General features: G+C 41.3%; 1 long non-coding RNA gene across 1 annotated transcript; it reads left to right on the top strand.

Moving 5' to 3' along the window:
- The first annotated feature begins 8,139 nt into the window (after positions 1–8,139).
- On the top strand, positions 8,140–14,451 carry LOC135523216 (uncharacterized). The gene is made up of 5 exons (XR_010452799.1): positions 8,140–8,192; positions 8,277–8,305; positions 8,390–8,432; positions 13,650–13,696; positions 13,766–14,451. It is a non-coding gene; the product is annotated as an uncharacterized LOC135523216 (long non-coding RNA).
- The last annotated feature ends 575 nt before the right edge of the window (positions 14,452–15,026 follow it).

Here is a 15,026-nt window from a genome sequence, read left to right as displayed (position 1 = left end):
AGTCATCCAGGATCTGCCGGAACAACCAGTCAGCCAGGATCTGCCAGAACCACCAGCCAGCCAGGATCTGCCAGAGCCTTCAACCTGCCTGAGCTTCTTCTCAGTCCTGAGCTTCTTCTCAGTACTGAGCTACCCCTCAGTCCCGAGCTCACCTTCAGTCCCGAGCTACCCCTCAGTCCCGAGCTGTCCGGAGCTGCCCCTCAGTCCAGTGGGGCCCTTGGTTAGGGTTACTAGGCCAAGGTCGGCGGTGAGGGTTGCCAATCTAAGGACGCAATGTAAGTGGACTAAGATGCCCTGGTCTTAGTATTTTGTGTTTTCTTTATTATTTTGGTCAGGCCAGGGTGTGACATGGGTTATTTATGTGGTGTGTTTTATCTAGGGGTTTTGTATAGGTTATGGGATTGTGGTTAGTGGGGTTGTCTAGAAAAGTCTATGGTTGCCTGGAGTGGTTCTCAATCAGAGGCAGGTGTTTATCGTTGTCTCTGATTGGGAACCATATTTAGGCAGCCATATTCTTTGAGTGTTTCGTGGGTGATTGTTCCTGTCTCTGTGTTAGTTTGCACCAGAATAGGCTGTTTAGGTTTTCACGGTAAGTTTATTGTTCTGTATTGTTCGTGTTTATCTTTTATTAAACATGTATCGAAATAACCACTCTGCATTTTGGTCCGCCTCTCCTTCACCGGAAGAAAACCTTAACACAAATAGACCGCTGGTTGGCCATCTCAGGGAAATTACATCATGTTCTATGAGAAAATAGCAAGTATTTTTTTTAAACAATCAGTTTGAGATACAATTTTGAAGTGGGATTTTTGAAGTGTTTCTTCTCCAATGTATGTATCCTTTGGCCACAAATATGAGTATAGGAAGAGTCAACAACATTATTTGGGTATGAGTAGGGCTGTACCGGTCATGACAGTTTGTCAGCTGGTTATTGTCGTCATATGAGTTAACAGAATATTAACTTTTAAAAGTGAGACTTTCATTGGGCAGTCACTTTAAGGTGACATAGGTGGACATATGGATAACTTAAAGCTGGAATCTGTACTTGGTGAAACAGCCACGTCTGTTTGGAATATTACAACAACAAAGAAGTTACTTAAAACAATGAACATAGTATTTTTCCCCTCTATGTGTAACGGCGTTCTTCGTTTGTCGCAAGAGAGTCAGACCGAAATGCAGCATGTTGGTTACTCGTGTTTTTTAATGAAACAACTGACAATTACATGAAAATACTGAGACAAATACAAAACAACAAAACGGAATGTGAAACCTAAGTACAGCCTATCTGGTGAAACTACACAGAGACAGGAACAATCACCCACGAAATACACAGTGAAACCCAGGCTACCTAAATACGGTTCCCTATCAGAGACAACAAGAATCACCTGACTCTGATTGAGAACCACCTCGGGCAGCCAAACCTAAACTAAACACACCCCTAATCAACCACAATCCCAATGCCTACAAAAACCCCAATACGACAACACAATAACATAAACCCATGTCACACCCTGGCCTGACCAACTAATTAACTAAAAACACAAAATACTAAGACCAAGGCGTGACACTATGACATCATTGCACGCACGCTAGAACACCAGAATAGGTAGTGCACATTTTTTTTACCATGCTGTCATCAAAAAAATGTAAACATTAACAAAGGCGCTGGATCAAACAGTTTTTCACCTTATGCAGATCCCAGCTTTAAGGTGACACGTCGACATATGGATGATACCCCAGGTAAGATAAAGATACATGTGTGGCAGTTATGACACGCGTCTTATTCTAAAGCTAACTGTGTCCATCTCATGTCAGCCATAAGTACTTCCCCAATGGGGTTTGACTGGGTCAGATATTCCTCTCAGCCATGGGTACTTCCCCAATGGGGTTTGACTGGGTCTGATATTCCTCTCAGCCATAAGTACTTCCCCAATGGGGTTTGACTGGGTCTGATATTCCTCTCAGCCATGGGTACTTCCCCAATGGGGTTTGACTGGGTCTGATATTCCTCTCAGCCATGGGTACTTCCCCAATGGGGTTTGACTGTGTCTGATATTCCTCTCAGCCATATTCCTGGGGTTTGACTGGGTCATATTCCTCTCAGCCATAAGTACTTCCCCAATGGGGTTTGACTGGGTCTGATATTCCTCTCAGCCATGGGGGTTTGACTGGGTCTGATATTCCTCTCAGCCATAAGTACTTCCCCAATGGGGTTTGACTGGGTCTGATATTCCTCTCAGCCATGGGTACTTCCCCAATGGGGTTTGACTGGGTCTGATATTCCTCTCAGCCATAAGTACTTCCCCAATGGGGTTTGACTGGGTCTGATATTCCTCTCAGCCATGGGTACTTTCCCAATGGGGTTTGACTGGGTCTGATATTCCTCTCAGCCATGGGTACCTCCCCAATGGGGTTTGACTGGGTCTGATATTCCTCTCAGCCATGGGTACCTCCCCAATGGGGTTTGACTGGGTCTGATATTCCTCTCAGCCATGGGTACTTTCCCAATGGGGTTTGACTGGGTCTGATATTCCTCTCAGCCATGGGTACCTCCCCAATGGGGTTTGACTTCTGATATTCCTCAATAAGTACTTCACCAATGGGGTTTGACTGGGTCTGATATTCCTCTCAGCCATGGGTACTTCCCCAATGGGGTTTGACTGGGTCTGATATTCCTCTCAGCCATAAGTACTTCCCCAATGGGGTTTGACTGGGTCTGATATTCCTCTCAGCCATAAGTACTTCCCCAATGGGGTTTGACTGGGTCTGATATTCCTCTCAGCCATAAGTACTTCCCCAATGGGGTTTGACTGGGTCTGATATTCCTCTCAGCCATATGGGGTTTGACTGGGTCTGTATGCCTCTCAGCCAATGGGGTTTGACTGGGTCTGATATGCCTCTCAGCCATGGGTACTTCCCCAATGGGGTTTGACTGGGTCTGATATTCCTCTCAGCCATGGGTACTTCCCCAATGGGGTTTGACTGGGTCTGATATTCCTCTCAGCCATGGGTACCTCCCCAATGGGGTTTGACTGGGTCTGATATTCCTCTCAGCCATAAGTACTTCCCCAATGGGGTTTGACTGGGTCTGATATTCCTCTCAGACAATTATGTATATAACACATAAATTCATATGCGTCTATAGATTCAGATGTTAATGTCAGAGGATGAGAAACTGAAGGACTTCAACCTGGGAACGTCCCGCACTAGCTTTTTTGTCAAATATACCAGAGGTGAGACTGACCCGACAAAATGTGACTACACCAGCAGCAACTGGGAAGCTACTCTGAAAATGTAGTTTAACAAACTGAACAGTGGAAGCTACCCTTCAGAAAAATATAGTTAACTTACTTAACTAAGTAACTTTGAAAAAGTAGTACACTACATCCAAATTATTTTGTGAAAAGATCACTCTGGAGTCAGATGTTTACAGAATGTCTAATTTAGCCTATTGAAACTTCTTATGGCTGCAGGGGCAGTATTGAGTATGGATGAAAAGGTGCCCAGAGTAAACTGCCTGCTCCTCAGTCCCAGTTGCTAATATATGCATATTATTGGTATATTTGGATAGAAATACTCTGAAGTTTCTAAAACTGTTTGAATGATGTCTATGAGTATAACATAACTCATACGGCAGGCAAAAACCTGAGAAGAAATCCAAACAGGAAGTGGGAAATCTGAGGTTGGTCGATTTTCAACCCAGCCCCTATTGAATACACAGTGGGCTATTGGTTATGTTGCACTTCCTAAGGCTTCCACTAGATGTTAACCATCTTTAGAAACTTGTTTGAGGATTCTACTGTGAAGGGGGAGAGAATGAGAGAAGATTGAGTCAGAGGTCTGGCAGCAGTCACGCACATGTCACATGAGAGGTAGCTCGCGCTCCTTTGCTTTTCTGAAGACAAAGGAATTCTCCGGTTGGAATATTATTGAAGTTTGATGTTAAAAACATCCTAAAGATTGATTCCATACATTGTTTGACATGTTTCTACGGACAGTAACGGAACTTTTGGACATTTCATCTGCAACTAGGGAACGCGCCCCATGACTTTGGATTTGTTTACCAAACGTGCTAACAAAAGTAGCTCTTTGGACATAAAGGATGGACATTATCGAAACAAATCAAACATTTAATGTGGAACTGGGATTCCTGGGAGTGCAGTCTGATGAAGATCATCAAAGATAAGTGAATATTTATAATGTTATTTCTGATTTCTGTTGACTCCAACATGGCGGATATCTCTATTTGTTTTCTGAGCGCCGTTCTCAGATTATTGCATGGTTTGCTTTTTCCGTAAAGAATTTTTGAAATCTGACACAGCGGTTGCATTAAGGAGAAGTGTATCTGTATTTTCATGTCTAACACTTGTATTTTCATTGATATTTATGAGTATTTCTGTAAAATGATGTGGCTCTGCAATATGACCGGATGTTTTTGGAATTAGTGAACATAACGCACCAATGTATACTGAGATTTTTTTATATAAATATGAACTTTATCGAACAAAAACATACATGTATTGTGTAACATGAAGTCCTATGTCATCTGATGAAGATCATCAAAGGTTAGTGATTCATTTTATCTCTATTTGTGCTTTTTATGACTCCTCTCTTTGGCTGGAAAAATAGCTGGATTTTTCTGTGACTTGGCGGTGACCTAACATAATCGTTTGTGGTGCTTTCGCTGTAAAGCCTATTTGAAATTGGACACTTTTGTCACGATCGTCGTATGGAGTAGACCAAAGCGCATTCTTCTTTAATTAATGAAGACCACGAAGAACACTTAAACAAAAACAAATTAGACGACTGTGACCGCTATATAAACAATGTGCTAACGTATAACATAGACCATAACCCACGAAATACCCAAAGAAGATGGTTGCATAAATATGGTTCCCAATCAGAGACAACGATAAACACCTGCCTCTAATTGAGAACCAATGTAAGCAACCATAGACCAACATAAACACCTAGATGAAAACAACCCCATAAATGTACAAATACCCCTAGACAGTAAAAAACACCCTAGAATAAGACAAAAAAACATATATCACCCATGTCACACCCTGACCTAACCAAAATAATAAAGAAAACAAAGAATACTAAGGTCAGGATGTGACAACTTTGGTGGGATCAACAAGATTACCTTTAAAATGGTATAAGATACATGTATGTTTGAGGAATTTTAATTATGAGATTTCTGTTGTTTGAATTTGGCGCTCTACACTTTCACTGGCTGTTGTCATATCAATCCCGTTAACGGGATTGCAGCCCTGAGAAGTTTTTAAACACAAAAACAATGTTTCAAGTGAGAATTAGGCAGGTCTGATGCCGAAAAAGAAAGGAAATTCTTGCCTACTACACCCATATTTTATTTTGCAAATAAATTACTGTACAGTTCCAAATGTTTGCGACACTGCTTCATGGCAAAAATGTATTCACTATAAAACACATTATCAAGATTAGAATTTAGTTCAACTACCACCAAGCTACTGCAAAATGTAGTTACATTACTAGTTGAATTACATGTAGTTTACTGCTCCCTAACACTGTACATCAGCGCTAATGTCATTGGTGTTTACTTTAATGGGTCATTACAAAATTACAATGTCACAAATGAGACTTCTGAGTTTGTGTTTTACGCCCTTGCCATGCCCTCTGGTGTTACAGGATTCACTGTGGGAGTCAATCCATTTGATCAGAGCGGACGTCTTTAGGTACAGCGTGCGTGGTGAGTGAATCATTACCCCTGGATATTTTCTCAATCAGTTTACATGCCTTTCTTTTGTCTGAGAAGTACATTATTAGTATTCTTTAACATGATTCTCTCTAGACTGTAATGATCAGACCATTCTGACTGTTCACCTGTCCAACCCTATCACCCACCACATGTGACCAAGAGAAACATGGGCCAGATCATCTAAGATTCCAAGCATGACATCTTGGCCGCTACCCACAGGGTCTTTGAAAGCAAATGACTGCTGGTAACCCCTAACGTGACGGTTGAATTATTAGAACAATGCTTTACAAATTCCTTTGTAAAGAAGCCAATGAAGAGGGCTTATGAATATAGGCTACACCCGAGTCTTCTATTTCCCCCAGCAAAGAGTATCTTCAGAAAACCAGCCATTGATACAGCATGTCATGGAAACCTTACATTCAGATATGTTCAGCTCTTTAATCACAGACTGTGATCTGATCTGATACAGAATATACAGGTTATACTGCAGAATACTGGATTCATTTCCACTGTAAAAGAATGTATGAATTTATGAAATGTATTTCGCCACTGTAGATCTCGATGTGCTAGCTGCAATGGAGACCTGTGATATATGTGGCAGTCTATGTGTCAAGCCTTCCGCCGAAGTCGGCCCTTCTCCTTGTTCGGGTGGTGTTCAGCGGTCGACGCCACCGGCTTTCTAGTCACTACCGATTCATTTTTCTGTTTCGTTTTGTTTTGTCTGATTACACACACACCTGTTTTACATTCCCTCATTACATTCCCTATTTAACCATCTGACATACATTTCTGTTCTGTCTGTGATTGTTCATGTCGTTAGTGGTTGTGGTGTGTTGTATGTTCCTATTTGGAATTTTGCTTTATTCTTTGAGTAAACTCAGTTAGGTTACTCTATACCTGTGTCCTGCCTGACTCCGCTTTCACTCTACACCCAATCGCTGACACTGGTTATTTCTGGTACATTGGACCACATAGGATTTTTTTTTTTAAATGAGCATTGTTTCTGCCAAGGTCCCCTATTCTGGCAACAGCAGACAGCGCAGAGGTAAGCCTTACCACACACGAAGGGGTAATGTAACCCCACTACGCGGGCTTCCATTAGCCTCCTAATACCACACACAAAGGGGTAACGTAACCCTAGTGTGGGCTTCCTTTAGCCTGGTCCCATGCTGTATGTACTGTAGCCAACTCTGTCAAGCTATATCATTACATGGCACGTGGCAATAGGAGAGTTGAATGCGTTACATATAGTATGGGAGTAATGATCGTTCTGTGCTGTAGATCTCTGCTGTAAAACAGACGATTCTGACAACATCTTTCTCGGTGATCAAAACAAAATGCTCTGTTTCAATGGTTCACCAATACTGTACTCTTTATATAGGTCCAGTATACCATATTGCCATCAAATGCAGTAAGGTTGTTTGTTCTCATATCATAGGGAAAGAAGTGGAACCTCACTGGTATAAATTTATTCAAACTGGGTGGCAGCTCTGACACTGAGGTTGGCTATTTGGTTGTTGTCATATGTCACGGCCTTCCCCCAATGTCTGCTGTAATGCTAATCGAGCAATGCTTTCAATGAGACAACGAGTAGTAATAATTAAGACATTGGATCTACTGACTGACTGGTTATGTGGTGATCATGTCCAAGATCAGGATGGAATCCTGCCACCTTCTGGAGATCAAAGGAACCACTGCCTGTGAGGTCAGATCCTGTCGCTGAAAACGTGTGCGCTGCCTCGAGTCTCCGCATCACCGCATGTGTGTTAAGGTCTGACTGCCTCAGGTCACTGTCGAAGTCACTGAGACTATTGGTGCCACGTATACAGACTTGTCACATGTCAGGAAGTCAGAGAATGTTACATTCTTGACCGCTTTGAAGAGGTACCAGGTCAATTTGGTGACAGAGTACTGCATATATACTATTTATTGTGTGAAGACCATAGGACGGAATGGTATCAAACGCATGAAACCATGCATTTGTTGAGCTTGATTCCATTCCTATTGTATATACTGTTCAGTGTAGACTAGGGTCAGGTCTACATGGTATACAGGTTTTGTCCAAATGGATGTCAAAAGTTGATTTTAGCTAACGTTTTTCCTAACCATATGGTAATTCTCCTAACCATATGGTAATTTTTCTACAACCGCTATGAAAAGTCAATTTTGGAAAAGGCCGTATCCCTTCTAGACAACTTTAGATTGTATAGAATGTTTAGTGTATACAGTACACTGTTTGGTGTACATTGTATAGAATGTTTAGTGTATACACGGTTTAGTATTGAATGCTATTGTATAGCATGTTTAGTGGGTCAAGTACTAAACCACTTTCCTCTCAAGGGCAACTGTGTGTTTGGCTATATTTCCAGCTAAATATAAACATCCTTGTGCTTTGCTGTCTGTTCAGTCTGTTTGTTTTCCAGGTGGCCAGGGACAAAACCAGGCTCCTCTGGTGGGTAAGGCCATAGTCCCAAACACTGTCTTGTCTGTAAGACCTCTACAGGACACCTCACTGCTCTGTCTGTTTGTTTTCCAGGTGGCCAGGGACAAAACCAGGCTCCTCTGGTGGGTAAGGCCATAGTCCCAAACACTGTCTTGTCTGTAAGACCTCTACAGGACACCTCACTGCTCTGTCTGTTTGTTTTCCAGGTGGCCAGGGACGACCAGGCTCTTCAGCAGTCTCGCTCCTCTGGTGGGTAAGGCCATAGTCCCAAACACTGTCTTGTCTGTAAGACCTCTACAGGACACCTCACTGCTGTCTGTTCCTCTGACTCACAAACCAGTTAAATGTTCATTCGGTTATATTAGTCATAGTTTCTGTGGTTCTGTCTGCTGATTCTAATTTTGAAACTGGATGTGTAGTTGATGATTCTGATGTTGAAACTGTACGTGTAGTTGCTTCTGATGTTGAAACTGTACATGTAGTTGATTCTGATGTTGAAACTGGACGTGTAGTTGATGTAGTCTTACAAATAGCAACACCTAAAATGAAAACCCTTTGAGTTTTCTACTAGTTTCAGAGTATTAGTCTCGTGATAGTTTATTATAAGTTTCCATGTCCTAACGTGCCCACTACTGCTCTACATTAACACACTCCATCCCAACTAACAAGGACAAAAAGAAACTAAATGTTTGCTAAACAATTTTCACTATTTGATCAAAGTTCTGTATAAGGCAGGGGTACTCAACTCTGACCCTGTGAGGTCCCGAGCCTGCTGGTTTTCTATTCTACCTGATAATTAAATGACTCCCGCCTAGTGTCCCAGGTGTAAATCTGTCCCTGATTAGGGGGAGAGAATGACAAAATGCAGTGGAACTGGTTTCGAGGTCCAGAAATTAGTGTGAGGAGTATAAGGGTATTGCGCTCTGAATGGGATTCACTGCTAACAATTTGTAATATCGTAACTCTTTTCCACCAATTTCATTCATACTGTAGCCCTTGCAGTTGTTTTGAAACATTCCTCTTCGTAGGAATGAATAAGCTATTGAATTTTACTGATATCCTTTACAGTGTAAACGTAAAGAGTGGCGCAGCAGTCTAAGGCACTGCATCTCACTTGCCTAGTTAAATAAAAATGTATTAAATAAAGGGATCCGCCCTCCCCCTCATGAGGCCGGCAGCAGTGTCATGCCATCCCAGCAGGCCATATATAACTACACCAGGAAGAAGCCCAAAACCAGGAGCAAACTCGAGTGAGCATGTCCTGTCCCTGCTCCCCTTACACCCATTGATTGTGTCTGAGTGCTCTGAACTACATTGGTATAGACCACACCCTGTTGTACCCCGTCTCGTAGACACCCTGCTGTACCTGTCTAGTAGACACCCTCCCATAGACCATTTAGTAGACACCCTGTGGTAGTCCGCCCCCCATCACTCTCTTATACAGTTCTCCCAGTCCTCTCCCAGCAGAGCAAACGAGGCCTCTGTCGTTGAGATAACACGTCTCTCTTACACTTTAGGTTTAGAACTCTACGGCTAGTCGCAGCCATAGCTCTATTGCACCTAGGCTACCAAACAGTCTCCATAGTTATAAACAGTAGAGGGCGCCCTTACCACAGACTTGACTACAAGGTCATTTTGAAATGGTCAACTGGGGCTCATAACTATGCCGTTAGCCTGTTGGGCAGTGAGTGCCAAAATGTGTATGCCATAGAGTTTTAATGCTACGGTATGGACTCTGGGAATCTAGACATGACGTTGGCTTCAACTCAAAAGATGAATGATGAGAAAAAACAACTCAGAAGTACATGAATTTCAACAAACATTAATGACATCATACTTGCTCAAACCTACATGTTCCCTCAGTAGCCAAACTCATCTTGTTTGGTCTCATAATTAAAATAAATAAATACATTGTTACGGTTTTCTAGGTGTGAAGGAGAGTCGGACCAAAATGCGGCGTGTAGATTACGATCCATGTTTAATGAACTGAATAAACACGAATCAAAATACAAACACTACAAAAACAATGAACGAAAACCGAAACAGCCTAATACTGGTGCCAACTAATACACAACAGACATAAGGACAATCACCCACGAAACACTCAAAGAATATGGCTGCCTAAATATGGTTTCCAATCAGAGATAACGATAAACACCTGCCTCTGATTGAGAACCGCTTCAGACAGCCATAGACTTATCTAGAACACCCCACTGAGCTACAATCCCAATACAAAACACACCACATACGAAAAAGTTTTTTTTTTTTTTTTTTTGACGAGAAAATAGTGGTCCCATACGGCATCTCACATCACCTTCATGTACCGTGCCTTTAAATTTTTTTATTTTTTTTATTTCACCTTTATTTAACCAGGTAGGCTAGTTGAGAACAAGTTCTCATTTACAACTGCGACCTGGCCAAGATAAAGCATAGCAGTGTGAACAGACAACACGGAGTTACACATGGAGTAAACAATTAACAAGTCAATAACACAGTAGAATATATGCAGATAGATGGATTGAAAAGGTAATTTGCATTTGAAAGCTTCTGATAGACAACTTTCTAACTCCGTCCATAACGTTTGGACTTCATCACTCACAGAAGGCATAAATGATTGCTTCATTGATTGTTTAACACGTAAGACATGACTTTTTGTGAATTGTCACTTGTATAATGAATTCTGAATATTGGTTTGTACTGGATCAAGCATACATTTTAGTTAACTGTAATTTTGTTAGTTATGTTCCAAAACTCTCTCCACCTTTTGCCAATATCAGTTATTTTTAGGTCTTAGTTCCAATAGTTAATATTTTTTTCTATGAGACTGTTAGCTTATCCAACTAACTTGACGGTTTTGTATATTTTATCTATCATATGAGTATCATTTTCTGACTCAAATAGGATCCCGTCAATATTGCTTTGATGTCCAAAAGATTTCAGATTGATGTCTGCATTGGTCAGTTGAAAATTGCTTTTTAATTCTGTCATGGAAATAATTGTATAGTCTAACAAGTCATTTACATCCAGGATGTATCACATCCGGCCGTGATTGGGAGTCCCATTGGCCCAGCGTTCTCTGGGTTTGGCCGGGGTAGGCCGTCATAGCAAATAAGAACAAATTCTTCTTTACAAAGTTAAATAAAGTTTTTTTTTTTTTTTTTTTGTTTGTTATTAAAATAATAAATAATGTTTTTACGGTTTCTATGCCTTAAGTTTTCCATGTGGGCCAATTTATCAGTGAATTCTGAAAAGATATCCAAGGATTGTTCCATAGGGTTGTGGTTTTAGGGAATGATATCGGTTCTTGAAGGAATTGTTAAATTTCTTTCCATATTGTTATATTGTTCTTAGCTTTATCCTTGAAAATAGACACGTTAAATGCACATGAGGAGCAATATGTACGGTCCATTCAGAAAGTATTCAGACCCCTTGAGTTTTTTTTCTACAATTTGTTACTTTACAGCCTTCTTCTAAAACAGATTGAATAATTTGTTTCACTCATCAATCTACACACAATACCTCATAATGACAAAGCAAAAACAACATTTTAGAAATTTGTGCAAATGTAAAAAAGAACCACACATATGGAGATCATCCGTTCACCTACTCTGCGTCTCACAAAGACATGACGGTTGGAACCAAAAATCTCAAATTTGGACTCATTAGACAAAAGGTCCATTGCTCGTGTTTCTTGGCCCAAGCAAGTTCCTTTAGAAGTGGTCTTTGCAGCAATTCGAACATGAAGGCCTGATTCATGCAGTCTCCTCTGAACAGTTGATGTTGAGATTTGTCTGTTACTTGAACTCTGTGAAACATTTATTTAGCCTGCAATTTCTGAGGCTGGTAACTCTAATGAACTTATCCTCTGCAACAGAGGTAACTCTGGGTCTTCCTTTCCTGTGGCGGTCATGAGATCCAGTTCCATCATAGTGCTTGAAGAAACTTTCAAAGTTCTTGAAACTTGCCTTTAAATTGTTTAACTTGGGTCAAACCTTTTGAGTAGCCTTTCATAAGCTTCCCACAATACCTGGGGAGAATTTTGGCCCATTCCTCCTAACAGAGCTGGTGTAACTGAGTCAGGTTTGTAGGCCTCCTTGCTCACCTACGCTTTTTCAGTTCTGCCTCCACATTTTCTATAGGATTGAGATCAGGGCTTTGTGATGACCACTCCAATACCTTGACTTTATTGTCCTTAAGCCATTTTGCCACAACTTTGGAAGTATGCTTGGGGTCGTTGTCCGTTTGGAAGATCCATTTGTGACCAAGCTTTAACTTAAGGACTGATGTCTTGAGATGTTGCTTCAATATATCCACATAATTCTCCTGCCTCATGATGCCACCTATTTTGTGACGTGCACCAGTCCCTCCTGCAGCAAAGCACCCCCACAACATGATGCTGCCACCCCCATGCTTCACAGTTGGGATGGTGTTCTTCGGCTTGCAAGCATCCCCCTTTTTCCTCCAAACATAACGATGGTCATTATGGCCAAACAGTTTGTTTTTGTTTCATCAGACCAGAGGACATTTCTCCAAAAAGTACGATCTTTGTCCCCATGTGCAGTTGCAAACTGTAGTCTGGCTTTCTTATGGCGGTTTTGGAGCAGTGGCTTCTTCCTTGCTGAGCGGCCTTTCAGGTTATTTCCATATAGAACTCGTTTTACTGTGGATATAGATACTTTTGTTCCTCTAGCATCTTCACAAGGTCCCTTTGCTGTTTTTCTGGGATTGATTTGCACTTTTCACAACAAAGTACATTAATCTCTAGGAGACAGAATGCGTCTCCTTCCTGAGCTGTATGACGGCTGCGTGGTCCCATGGTGTTTATACTTGCATACTATTGTTTGTACAGATGAACATGGTACCTTTTAGGTGTTTGGAAATTGCTTCCAAGGATGAACCAGAATTGTGGACAATTTGTTTTGAGGTCTTGGCTTATTTCTTTTAATTTTCCCATAATGTCAAGCAAAGAGGCACTGAGTTTGAAGGTCGGCCTTGAAATACATCCACAGGTACACCTCCAATTGACTCAAATTATGTCAATTAGCCTATCAGAAGCTTCTAAAGCCATTACATCATTTTCTGTAATTTTCCAAACTGTTTAAAGGCACAGTCAACTTAGTGTATGTAAACTTCTGACCCACTGGAATTGTGATCCAGTGAATTATAAGTGAAATAATATGTCTGTAAACAATTGTTGGAAAAATTGCTTGTGTCGTGCACAAAGTACATGTCCTAAACAACTTGCCAATACTATAGTTTGTTAATTAACAAGACATTTGTGGAAGAGTTGAAAAATGAGTTTTAATGACTCCAACATAAGTGTATGTAAACTTCCGACTTCAACTGTACCTCTATTTGTGATATTATACCTTGCCTCGCTAGCTTGCTATGAAATCAATTCTGTAACATCTGATTCTTAACATTGTTTTGGCAAAAACTCCTTTCATTTTTCTGGACTTTTGGCAGATCGAGTGTCAGTCGCTGAAGTCGTTCTGTGACAGAAAGCAGCAGAGGTAAGTGAACACTGGACAGCCAACTGGCTGTTATAATAGATATGACTTTACATCACTATCTCCTTCCAGGTTCGAGTCACTAGGAGAGCCCGGAGAGCAGCTCGGCACAGAGCGATCAGGTTGCAGGACCACCAGTACCCCTCTGACCCACACACTGTATTCCACATGGTAGGTCACTGTGGAATAAACTCAGTCCAGCCGGCCCTTGGATCTTGTTCCCGTCTTCTTTTTAAATGGAAAATTAGATTTTCTGTTGTATTCAGACCGAAACGGATCACCCACATTATCTTTATTTTGTGAGTCAGTTCTTGAAAACGAGGGATTTGAAGACAAATTTCAAATATAATATACAAATATTCAAATATAATGTACAAATATAATATATCTGTAAATATATCCAGGGTGAAGCAGGGCATCAGGTGTTCCTGGTAGGGTTGTGGTGTGAAATGGTCACAGAGAGTTACTGTGTTAGTGGGCTTCGGGGATGTACTTAGTCTCCCCACGTAGGAGCTACGGACCACATGGAACCAAGATCTGAGCCAGCAGCGACACTTCATAATCCACCTGATTTTTCCAACCCGAGTGACGTCAGTGTAAATATGACTGTTCAATTTCTAGGTCTGGCAGTATGCAGGTAACAATATATGGGATTAAGTTGGAATAAAGGGATTTTTTTTCTTGTTAGTACATTCTGGATGTGGGTTCATAACCAACCAATGAACTCATTTTTAAATATTTTTTTATGAAACGACAACCACATCATCTGTAAGTCCAAAATAAAGTAAGTAAACTATCTCTTTTTAAGATTACTTATCCTCTCCACAGGAACCTCCAATGAGTTGGTGACAAGGGAAAGCGAGGACAAGACCCTCCACTTTCTGTTGAAACACTCACCACCTTGGACCTTGACGGTGACGGCATACAGATACGCATGATGGATCACAGACCGTGATCACAGTTCACGCATGATGGATCACAGACCGTGATCACAGTTCACGCATGATGGATCACAGACCGTGATCACAGTTCACGCATAATGGATCACAAACCGTGATCACAGTTCACGCATAATGGATCGCAGACCGTGATCACAGTTCACGCATAATGGATCGTAGACCGCGATCACAGTTCACGCATAATGGATCGTAGACCGCGATCACAGTTCACGCATAATGGATCGTAGACCGTGATCACAGTTCACGCATAATGGATCACAGACCGTGATCACAGTTCACGCATAATGGATCGTAGACCGTGATCACAGTTCACGCATAATGATCACAGACCGTGATCACAGTTCTCACACAAGCAATCTTGCTCATCTTGTTTT

Source organism: Oncorhynchus masou, chromosome 30 (genome assembly GCF_036934945.1).
Source record: "Oncorhynchus masou masou isolate Uvic2021 chromosome 30, UVic_Omas_1.1, whole genome shotgun sequence".
NCBI lineage: Eukaryota > Metazoa > Chordata > Actinopteri > Salmoniformes > Salmonidae > Oncorhynchus > Oncorhynchus masou.
The sequence above is the reverse complement of the archived record's forward strand: the minus strand, read 5'-3'. Positions and strand labels throughout refer to the sequence as shown.